Raw genomic sequence first — 12503 nt, 5'->3', positions numbered from 1 at the left:
CCCACCCCACCATAGTCAATCCCCGCTTCCGTAGCCTCCTCCAAATGGCCACCCTCCAAATTAACCCCACTGGATTAAGGGGCAGCACCGGACTAAGGGGCAACACCGGAATGAGGGGCAACACCGGAATGAGAGGCAGCTCCGGACTGAGGGGCAGCACCGGACTGGCTGGCGGATCCTGGCTGGCTGGCTCTGGCGGATCCTGGCTGGCTGGCTCTGGCGGATCCTGGCTGGCTGGCTCTGGCGGATCCTGGCTGGCTGGCTCTGGCGGATCCTGGCTGGCTGGTTCTGGCGGATCCTGGCTGGCTGGCTCTGGCTGCTCATGGCTGGCTGGCGGCTCTGGCTGCTCATGGCTGGCTGGCGGCTCTGGCTGCTCATGGCTGGCTGGCGGCTCTGGCTGCTCATGGCTGGCTGGCGGCTCTTGCTGCTCATGGCTGGCTGGCGGCTCTGGCTGCTCATGGCTGGCTGGCGGCTCTGACTGCTCATGGCTGGCTGGCGGCTCTGGCTGCTCATGGCTGGCTGGCGGCTCTGGCTGCTCATGGCTGGCTGGCGGCTCTGGCTGCTCATGGCTGGCTGGCGGCTCTGGCTGCTCATGGCTGGCTGGCGGCTCTGGCTGCTCATGGCTGGCTGGCGGCTCTGGCTGCTCATGGCTGGCTGGCGGCTCTGGCTGCTCATGGCTGGCTGGCGGCTCTGGCTGCTCATGGCTGGCTGGCGGCTCTGGCTGCTCATGGCTGGCTGGCGGCTCTGGCTGGTCATGGCTGGCTGGCGGCTCTGGTCGCTCATGGCTGGCGGAAGGCTCTGGCTGCTCCTGTCTGGCGGAAGGCTCTGGCTGCTCCTGTCTGGCGGAAGGCTCTGGCTGCTCCTGTCTGGCGGAAGGCTCTGGCTGCTCCTGTCTGGCGGAAGGCTCTGGCTGCTCCTGTCTGGCGGACGGCTCTAGCGGCTCCTGTGTGGCGGACGGCTCTAGCGGCTCCTGTGTGGCGGACGGCTCTAGCGGCTCCTGTCTGGCAGATGGCTCTGAAGGCTCATGACAGACGGGCGGCTTTGAAGGCTCAGTACAGACGGGCAGTTCACGCGGCGCTTGGCAGACGGACAGCTCAGACGGCGTTGGGCAGACGGGCAGTTCAGGCGCCGTTGGGCAGACGGGCAGTTCAGGCGCCGCTGGGCAGACGGTAGACTCTGGCCGGCTGAGGCGCACTGTAGGCCTGGTGCGTGGTGCCGGAACTGGAGGTACCGGGCTAAGGACACGCACCTTCAGGCTAGTGCGGGGAGCAGCAACAGGACGCACAGGACTCTGGAGGCGCACAGGAGGCTTAGTGCGTGGTGTAGGCACTGGTGGTAATGGGCAGGAGACACGCACCATAGGGCTAGTGCGTGGAGGAGGAACAGGGCTCTGGAGACGCACAGGAGGCCTGGTGCGTGGTGCCGGCACTGGTGGTACTGGGCTGGGGCGGGGACGTGGCGCCGGATATACCGGACCATGCAGGCGTACTGGCTCCCTTGAGCACTGAGCCTGCCCAACCTTACCTGGTTGTATGCTCCCCGTCGCCCGACCAGTGCGGGGAGGTGGAATAACCCGCACTGGGCTGTGTATGCGAACCGGGGACACCATGCGTAAGGCTGGTGCCATGTATGCCGGCCCGAGGAGACGCACTGGTGGCCAGATGCGTTGGGCCGGCTTCATGACATCCGGCTCAATACTCAATCTAGCCCTGCCAGTGCGGGGAGGTGGAATAACCCGCACCGGCCTATGCACACGTACAGGAGACACCGTGCGCTCTACCGCATAACACGGTGTCTGCCCGTACTCTCGCTCTCCACGGTAAGCTCGGGGAGTTGGCGCAGGTCTCCTACCTGACTTCGCCACACTCCCTTGTAGCCCCCCCCCAAGATATTTTGGGGCTTGACTCACAGGTTTCCAGCCTCGCTTCCGTGCTGCCTCCTCATACCACCGCCTCTCGGCTTTAGCTGCCTCCAGCTCTTCACGAGGGCGGCGATATTCTCCTGGCTGTGCCCATGGACCTTTTCCGTCCAATATTTCCTCCCATGTCCATGAATCCTGCGATCGCTGTTGCTTTCTCCCACGCCGCTTGGTCCTTTGTTGGTGGGTAATTCTGTAATGGCTATCGTCATATTCCTCCTCCTCGGATGAGGAGGAGCATGGATCGGACCAACACGCAGCGAGGTATGTAGACATAATGGAATTTATTAAAGAAAGACGAAACACGAAAACTCTTACACAAACTACAAAACAACAAACGACGTAGACAGACCTGAACTTGAGAACTTACATATAGACACGAAGAACGCACGAACAGGAAAGACTAGCCAAACGAATGAACAAACAAACGAAACAGTCCCGTGTGGTGCAACAGACACAGACACAGGAACAATCACCCACAAACAAACAGTGAGAACAGCCTACCTTAATATGGTTCTCAATCAGAGGAAACGTCAAACACCTGCCTCTAATTGAGAACCATATCAGGCAACACATTTAACCCAACATAGAAACACATAACATAGAATGCCCACCCCAACTCACGCCCTGACCAACTAAACACATACAAAAACAAGGAAAACAGGTCAGGAACGTGACAACAGTGGTAGGCAGTGGTAGGTCTGATCACCGACAACGACGAGACAGCCTATAGGGAGGAGGTCAGAGACCTGGCCGGGTGGTGCCAGAATAACAACCTCTCCCTGAACGTGATCAAGACTAAGGAGATGATTGGAGGACAGGAAAAGGAGGACAGGAAAAGGAGGACCGAGCACTCCCCCATTCTCATCGACGGGGCTGTAGTAGAACAGTTTGAGAGCTTCAAGTTCCTTGGTGTCCACATCACCAAACTAGAATGGTCCAAATACACCAAGACAGTAGTGAAGAGGAAACGACAAAGCCTATTCCCCCTCAGGAAACTAAAAAGATTTGGCATGGGTCCTGAGATCCTCAAAAGGTTCTACAGCTGCCACATCGAGAGCATCCTGACTGGTTGCATTACTGCCTGGGACGGCAAATGCTCGGCCTCCGACCGCAAGGCACTACAGAGGGAAGTGCGTACGGCCCAGTACATCACTGGGGCTAAGCTGCCTGCCATCCAGGACCTCTACACCAGGCGGTGTCAGAGGAAGGCCCTAAAAATTGTCAAAGACCCCAGCCATAGACTGTTCTTCCTACTACCGCATGGCAAGCGGTACCGGAGTACCAAGTCTAGGACAAAAAGGCTTCTCAACAGTTTTTATCCCCAAGCCATAAGACTCCTGAACAGGTAACCAAATGGCTACCCGGACTATTTGCATTGTGTGCCCCCCCCCCCCCCCCCCCACCTCTCTTTTACGCTGCTGCTACTCTCTGTTTATCATATATGCATAGTAACTTTAACTATACATTCATGTACATACTACCTCAATTGGCCCGACCAACCAGTGCTCCCGCACATTGGCTAACCGGGCTATCTGCTTTGTGTCCCGCCACCCACCACTCGCCAACCCCTCTTTTACGCTACTGCTACTCTCTGGTCATCATATATGCATAGTCACTTTAACCATATCTACATGTACATACTACCTCAATCAGCCTGACTCACCGGTGTCTGTATGTAGCCTCGCTACTTTTATAGCCTCGCTACTCTATATAGCCTCGCTACTGTTATTCTTCAATGTCTTTTTACTGTTGTTTTTATTTCTTTACTTACCTATTGTTCACCTAATACCTTTTTTGCACTATTGGTTAGAGCCTGTAAGTAAGCATTTCACCTGTTGTATTCGGCGCACGTGAAAAATTAACTTTGATTTGATGAAATGTATTAATTACACTGTTAGAATGTTGCAGTCAGAATGACTGCTGGTTAGCTTGAAGAGGGGTCCCTCGAGGCCCAGCGGTTCTAGTGTTAAGAGAACATTGAAATAACATCTGTTCCCATTGGGTTAAGTCTGGTTAAGGGCCTACAAAACCATACTTTATTATGACAATCTTAGTGATACTGGCAAGAGCAGTGTGCGGGTTTTTCATTCCTCAAAGATTTTATTGGGCTATTCCCACGCACCTGCAACAAGCCAATTCAGATGTGCGAGTGCTGTTATTTTCTCACGCATTTATTGGCTGAAAATCATTACAGTACATGACTAGCTTTTTCAGAGTAGGCTTACCAGACCATACCAGTAGCTAAAGAAGAGAGAATCAAAGAGAGACTTATTTTTTCATTCTAATCACCGCTTATTATCAAGCTGACTGCTGTAAATGAACCTCCTCTGGCGGAATGTGGGACCAGAACACCATGATCATCCTGCTTATTATACCCATATGTGCAAATCACCATGTGTGTTCCATTACACCACACATTAATTCATTTAGCTAAGGCCACAGATGAGGATTATCACATACTAAACTATACCCGCTGCACCACTGATAGAAACAGAAAATCAAATCATATTTTGGGATTCGGCTGAGCTGCAGGCTTCATCTAATCTTCATCGATATTAAACCACAGCGTTCCATTTGAATTTCCCGTGTCTTATCAGTACAAATACACACATGTACGTGCGTGCGCACACACACTGAATCAGTACACACACACACACACACATCATGCGCAACCTAGCCCCACTTATCAACTAATTTGCAGTTAAATTATTAAGGAGACTCGATAAACATGCATATTTCACATGGGGAGGCTCATTAGTGAAATACATTAGCATTTCCTGCTACATCGGTAGAGCCATAATTTCAGTTGGGGCCTGTGGTAAAAGCATTTAAAGACTTCTGACAAACTTCCCTTGGCTTTTGCCTATGGGCTCAGAGTAAGTTTAATTCCTGTACATGTTCTTGACTTTGAAGGATGATGATCCAATCGGAATGTGACGTCATCCCCAGCCAGCCAATCATGAAGGGCGTGGCTGTGGTGTGACCCGGTTCTCTAGCTCTGATTGGACGAGGAGCCACAGTGATGGGGGGGGAGACGGTTGCCTCCATCCATCCACCCTACCCCTACTCACATCAATCCATGTCACGAGGTTAAGCGACGTTTGACTTTCACAGATGGCATTCATAGATACTAGAACCCTAAGGACCAATGTCACACTATTATTCATAGAAATACTAACTCCCTAAGGACCATAGAGCACAGTGCTACCCATCGAGGCCTCCATAGACCTTCTCTACAGGAAGGTCACGTTACATCCCGAATGGCAACCTATTTTCTTTGTAGTGCACTAGTTTTGACCAGGGCCCATAGGGCTCTGGTCAAAAGTAGTGCACTAAATAGGGAAATGCAAAACTATGTAGAATATTGGCCTGTTGTTGGCTCTCAGAATAAAACAAACAAAATCTAGTCAATTAGTTTAAAACCCCCAAAATTACTGACATTTTGATTAATTGCTCATCACCATGTCATACACACTCCCCTACTCTATTACCCAGAGATCCCATGCGACAGGCGTGTTCCTTGCTCCTGAGAGGACCTGTGAGTACAGGGCAGCACATTTACCTTACTACAGCTGACTGGACAGAGGAGCTCACCTTTCTCTTTAGGGGACTGCTGCCTGCTTAATGTAATGTTATGTAATGTGAGAGAGAGAGGGAGAGAGAGAGAGAGAGAGAAAGAGATGGATGGAGGGCAGGATTCGACTTATTGCATTATTTAACATGTGGATGACTCAATTAGCGAAACTCCTTGACGCAATTTACTTTTTTAAGCCGACTGGATGGAGTGCAGAGAGCTTTGCTAGGATTGGGATGGCTTCCAAGAGGGAGCACAACTGTCTCTAGGTGCCCAAGGCCCCAGACTCTGGCATGGAAGGCAAGGTTGTTGGAATGTGTATGTTTGTGTGTGTGTGCATACTATTGTAGTTCTCTCTAAGCAGGATTAAACAATAGCCGGTCCACGTACTCTGTCAATTATTGACATGTATTTTGGGGCCATTGTCAGTAAAGCGTGAAACTCAAGTAAAACAAAACAAGCTTATGTTTATACTATTACAAATATCTATACTTACTGACCCTGTGTCACCCAGAAAAAACTCCTAGAGTGTGTTTGTGTGTATGCTGCTTGTGTCTAGTGTCTATGTGTGTGTGTGTTTTAACACCTACACGTGTCCATGTAAAAGACATACTTATAAGATAGACATTGCTTGCATTTTGAATCTATCACAGTTTACTCCTGTATCTTTCCAAAACAGAACAATATTCTTGACCCTAACCAGTCAGGCTTCAAGATGGATCCCTTAACCGAGACCGCTCTCCTCTGTGCCACGGAGGATCTCCACACTGCCAAAGCTGACTCTCCTCTGTCCTCCTAGATCTATCTGCTACCTTCAACTCCTTGAACCATCAGATCCTTCTCTTCACACTCTCAGGGCTTGGCGTCTCAGGCTCTGCACACTCTTGGATTGCATCCTACCTAGCAGGCCGCTCCTACCAGGTGACGTGGAGAGGATCTGTGTCTACACCACATGCTCTCACTACTGGTGTTCCCCAGGGCTCGGTTCTAGGCCCCCGGCTCCGTCATGTCCTCATGGTCTCTTCTATCATTGATATACCGATGACACTCAACTACCTTTTTCCTTCCCCCCTTCTGACACCCAGGTGGTGACACACATCTCTGCGTACCTGGCCAACATCACAGCTTGGATGTCGGCCCACCACCTCAAGCTCAACAAGACAGAGCTGCTCTTCCGGAGAAGGCCTGCCCGCTCCATGACCTCTCCATCACAGTTGAGAACTCCACAGTGTCCGCCTCCCAGAATGCAAAGAACCTTGGCTTGACCCTGGACAACTGTCGTTCTCTACAAACATCAAAGCAGTGACTCGCTCCTGCAGGTTCATGCTCTACAACATCCATAGAGTACGACCCTACCTCACACAGGAAGCGGCGCAGGTCCTCATCCAGGCACTTTTCATCTCCAGTCTGGACTACTCCCTGTTGGCTGGGCTCTCCGCTTGTGCCATCAAACCCCTGCAATTTACGCTGCAGCCCGCCTGGTGTTCTCCCATGTCACCCCACTCCTCCGCACACTCCACTGGCTTCCAGTTGAAGCTCGCATCCACTCAGACCATGGTGCTTGCCTACAGAGCAGCAAGGGGAACTGCCCCTCCCTACCTTCAGGCTATGCTCAAACCCTACACCCCAATCCGAACACTCTGTTCTGCCACCTCTGGTGCTTGCTCAGCCCAGTCAAAGCTCTTCCCTGTCCTGGCACCCCAATGGTGGAACAAGCTTCCCTCTGATGGTAGGAAAGCAGAGTCCCTGCCCATCTTCCAAAAACAACTGAAAACCTACATCTTCAAACAGTATCTTAAATAAAACATTGAAATCTTATTCCAAACCCCCATTAAAAAAATATGAATAAAAAACTGCACTTGTCTTTTCCTACTAGCACCGACTTCGCTGATAACTTCTGTATTGAGGAAAAATGTATTTACTACGACTATGAGATGTGGTTATCTCACCTAGTTGTCTTATGATGAATGCACGCTTTGGATAAACGCGTCTGCTAAATCACTTAACTGTAATGTAAAATGTATCTAGCTGCTAACTGGCTGGCTGCGAGGAATGGCATGTTGTAACGGTTCTCCTCTTCCTCTTCATCCGAAGAGGAGGAGCATGGATTGAACCAAGACGCAGCGTTGTAGTTCGACATGATATTTATTAGACACGACAAAACAACGAAGACAAAAAACGAACTATACTTGAATTAACTAACAAAATAACAAAACGCATGTAGACAAAACCTGGACGTAAGAACTTACATGTAACACGAAGAACGCACGCACAGGGAAATGACTACATAAAAACCGAACGAACAAAATGAACAAACAAACCGAAACAGTCCCGTATGGTGCAACATAGACAGACACTAACACAGGAGACAACCACCCACAAACAAACAGTGTGAAAACACCTACCTTAATATGACTCTCAATCAGAGGAAATGAAACCACCTGCCTCTAATTGAGAGCCATATTAGGTCACCCTTTAAACCAACATAGAAACAGAAAACATAGACTGCCCACCCAAACTCACGTCCTGACCAACTAACACATACAAAACTAACAGAAAACAGGTCAGGAACGTGACACATGTATTATTATATGTGCCAATCATTGTCAATGCACCTTAATGCACATTCTCCTGGTGAATACAAACACGGAGACAGTGTGTTACAACTCCTTTGAAGTCAATTCTCCTCTCTGAATGGCGAGTCAATCTAATTCAATTCAATTAAAACTTTATTGTCAGTCAGACGGAGTTGCATTATCAGAGCTGCCGGTGGTAATTCCATCCATTTAGCATATCTCCAGGCACACGCACGTTTGTTTTACTATCCTTGTGGGGACCAAACATCTGATACCATTCAAAATCATATTTTCCATAACCCTAACCTTAACCCCAAACCCCTACCCTAAACCTAACCCCTAAACTTAAAATAATTATCCTTGTTTTACTATCCTTGTGAGGGGTTCTGGTCCCCACAACGATAGTAAAACCAAAAACACATACACACTATTAAAGATCTGAGGCCCTCGGACGTATTTAATTAGAGCTTCATAACACAGTACGTCTCCGACCGATGCCGGCAGGCAATCAATTATCATCTACTACAGACCAGGTGCATTATCACTGTGGTGGTGTGGTATCATAATCTCCATGTCCTCAGGATTCACTCAGGGTTTACAGGCTACAATACTGCAGTAGTCTATTTACAATCACTGATTTCCCTGACCATGTGGCCAGGTCAACATTGGAAGAACCAGGTCAGAAAAACTCAGGCCCCTACAGTATTATACCAATGTAGTAACGGTAGAAATGATGCCTATTATTAAAATCGAAGATCTACCGTAGCATCAGATTACCCGACCAGTAACTCCCAATCCTAATATTACAGCATCCATATTCTGAAGTCCTTCCGTACTCAGTCCTCAGACGCAACTTGACTGCCAAGACCGAGAGGGACTTTTGTCTGAAAACTGACCACTGACGGAGTTTTGACAATAAAGTGAGATCCGTCTGACAACTGAAGGAAATGCTAATATGGATGCCATCCTATATCCTATATACTCTACAAGCCCCGCAGTGTTTGAGCTCTAGGGGAGGCAGTGGCCACTGGCCTGAAGTCATCACTGAGAGGCTTAGTCTGGAGGGGTCAATGGAGAAATTAGATTGAGAAAGAGATTAGAGCAGGCTAGAAGGGCTCTCAATGGACCCGGGCTGAGTACAGCTAAAAACTTAAGAAGGTATTACGGCGAAAGTCAGTGGGATCTCGTAATACTAGTGGGTGTGCCATTTTCAGTCAACCATTAGCTCCTTTAGCCAAAGGAGTGTTATGGGTAAAGTGGCATAGATGTATATTACACAGACCTTGGATCAAATACGGTTGAATTTGGCTTGATTGTACTTGCGTGGCGCAATGGGACCAGTAGAATAAACGCAAAAGCACAAACCATGCTCGTCTGGCTAAATAAAAAACAAAGTTTTGAAATAGTACTTGAAACCAGGTCTATTTTTGAATGTTCTATGATGTACTGTAGTAAATGCTCACAGACCATATCTGAGAGGAGTAAATAGTTGTTTTGATTTACAATTTGATGAAATATAAATTGAGCGAATGCTGTGAAGTCGAGCGGCAGGTAGCCTGCGGCGGCAGGTAGCCTAGTGGTTTGAGTGCAGGACTAGTAACCAAAAGGTTGGAAAATCAAATCCCTGAGCTGACGAGGGAAAAATCTGTCATTCTGCCCCTGAACAAGGCAGTTAACCCACTGTTCCTAGGCCATCATTGAAAATAAGAATTTGTTCCTAACTGACTTTCCTAGTTAAAAATAAGAACACACAGGACACACAAAACCTTGGGGACCCAAACGATTCCAGGAAAACATACAGCATGTTTTTCTCCTTCTCTCTGCTCTTTCCCTCATCTGGGGAAAATAAGACAGGGTTTCTCCAAGTGTGGCTTTCGGTGCGCATGCCACGGCGGCACAGAATCTTCAAAGTCCAAACATTCAGCCTCCCGTGGTGCTTTCGCTTCAATCAATTTTCCCCCGACATGCGGGAGAGAAGAGGGCACGAAAGAAAAGGAGAAGTCAATTCTTCACGCTGCTGTGTAAAGTAGGGCAGGAGTGTAGTCACGGAGGGGTGTGTGTATGAGTGTGTGGAGACACACCAGGGTGGCACGTGATTAGGTAAAGAGGAGGGTGATGTCATCATCCATTGTTGATGGATTGGCACTTGCACCATGCAAAGCTGGGTCTAGTTGAATTGGTATCTCTTCCTATCGCTATGGTTGCGATAAGTCATGGAAGATACCAAAGCTCTCGCCGGCCGCCAAGGGAAAATTCTATACACACTGATTCTCATACTTGATATTGAATTGCAACCTTTGATTTGTGCATCAAAGTCTATGTATTTTCTCAGCAGAGCTGATTTATTCATTAGCCCCTGTTTCCATCGATAGGGGATGCGTCCCAAATGGGACTCTATTCCCTACACAGAACACTACTTTTGACAGGCCCTGATAAAAAAGTAGTGCACTACGTAGGGAATACGGTGCCATTTGCTATGCCGAGAAATCTCAAGTGCTGCACACCGAGCTGTCGTGTCCTCCATCGTCAGAAGATAAGCATACGGAGAAAAGAAACACCAAAAAGCCAGATATGGAGATGATAGGGATCTCTAAGAAGAAAACACTTTAATGTCACACAATAGTGGGCCTATTTAAAGATACATAGAATTGTAACATGGCGACAATTGTTTAAACCCAATTCTATGACAAGGGTACTGCTGCAGAATGACATACATGTTCAGTCAGTAGTGAATTTAAAATGGCTTAAATTAAGATTTTTTTGGTCACTGGCCTACTACACACAATACCCAATAATGTCAAAGTGGAGTTATTTGTACAAATTAATTCAAAATGATAAGCTGTTATGTCTAGAGTTAAGAAGTACTCAGCCCCTTTGTTTTGGCAAGCCTAAAAAAGTCACATAATAAGTTGCATGGACTCACTCTGTGTGCAATAATAGTGTTTAACATGATTTTTGAATGACTACCCCATGTCTGTACCCCACACATACAATTATCTGTAAGGTACTTCAGTCGAGTAGTGAATTTCAAACACAGATTCAACCACAAAGACCAGGGAGGTTTTCCGATGCCTCTCAAAGAAGGGCACTTTTTGCTAGATGTACAAAAAGCAGACATTGAATATCCCTTTTTGAGCATGGTGAAATTATTAATTACACTTTGGATCAATACACCCAGTCACTACAAAGATACAGGGGTATCTCAGGGATTTCACCATGAGGCCAATGGTGACTTTAAAACAGTTACAGAGTTGAATGGCTGTGATAGGAGAAAACTGAGGTTGGATCAACAACATTGTAGTTACTCCACAATACTAACCTAATTGAAAGGAAGCCTGTACAGAATACAAATATTCAAAAACATGCATCCTGTTTACAACAAGGCACTAAAGTAATACTGTAAAAAATGTGGTAAAGCTATTCACTTTTTGTCCTGAATACAAAGTGTTATGTTTGGGGCAAATCTAATACAACACATTACTGAGTACCACTCCCCATATTTTCAAGCATAGTGGTGGCTGCATCATGTTATGGATATGCTTGTAATCGTTAAGGACTGGGGAGTTTTTCAGGATAAAAAATAAACAGAATGAAGCTAAGCACAGGTAAAATCCTAGAAGAAAACCTGGTTCAGTCTGATTTCCACCAGACAATGGGAGATGAATTCACCATTCAGCAGGACAATAACCTAAAGGTTAAGGCCAAATATACACTGGAGTTGCTTACCAAGAAAACAGTGAAGGTTCCTGAGTGGCCGAGTTACAGTTTTGACTTAAATATGCATGAAAATCTATGGAAAGACCTGAAAATGGTTGTATTGTACCATACACATTGACAATAAGGAAGATTTTGTGTAGATCGTTGACAAATAATGACAATTAAATTAATTTAAATCCCACCTTGTAACACAACAAAATGTGGAAAATGTCAAAGAGTGTGAAAACTTTCTGAAGGCACTGTATTCTTTCAATAACCAAAAAATGTAATTTTTACAGCTGTTTAATGCTGGTGATTCCCTACACTATTCAGTGCTTGTTTTCTCACATAAACTGAAATGGAGCAAAAAGTTTAGAATTTTAGTAACCAGGAAATTAGCGATTTCCACAAAGTCAGAACAGCCAACCGAGAAATCAATAGGCGAATATCACAGCCAATCACAACATTGGTGGGTAAGTAATACTGTGAAACACTAACCTTCCACTATTAGCGCCAGATATACACCGTGTACAAAACATTAAGAAAACCTTCCTAACATTGAGTTTCACCCCGCTCCCTTTGCCCCCAGAACAGCCTCAATTTGTCAGGGCATGGACTCTACAAGGTGTCGAAAGCGTTCCACAGGGATGCTGGCTCAAGTTGACTCCAATGCTTCCCACAGTTGTGTCAAGTTGGCTGAATGTCTTTTGGGTGGTGGACCATTCTTGATACACAC

General features: G+C 47.3%; 1 protein-coding gene across 1 annotated transcript in view; it reads right to left on the bottom strand.

The window, feature by feature from the left end:
* The window catches only part of LOC120056246 (low-density lipoprotein receptor-related protein 8-like), a 174060-nt gene that overhangs the window by 56023 nt on the left and 105534 nt on the right, over positions 1–12503 (bottom strand). The window lies entirely within an intron of this gene.

The sequence above is a fragment of the Salvelinus namaycush genome, chromosome 11 (assembly GCF_016432855.1).
Source record: "Salvelinus namaycush isolate Seneca chromosome 11, SaNama_1.0, whole genome shotgun sequence".
In the NCBI taxonomy this organism is placed as follows: Eukaryota; Metazoa; Chordata; class Actinopteri; order Salmoniformes; family Salmonidae; genus Salvelinus; species Salvelinus namaycush.
Note: the sequence above shows the minus strand (reverse complement) of the source record. Positions and strands in the feature narration are given on the sequence as shown.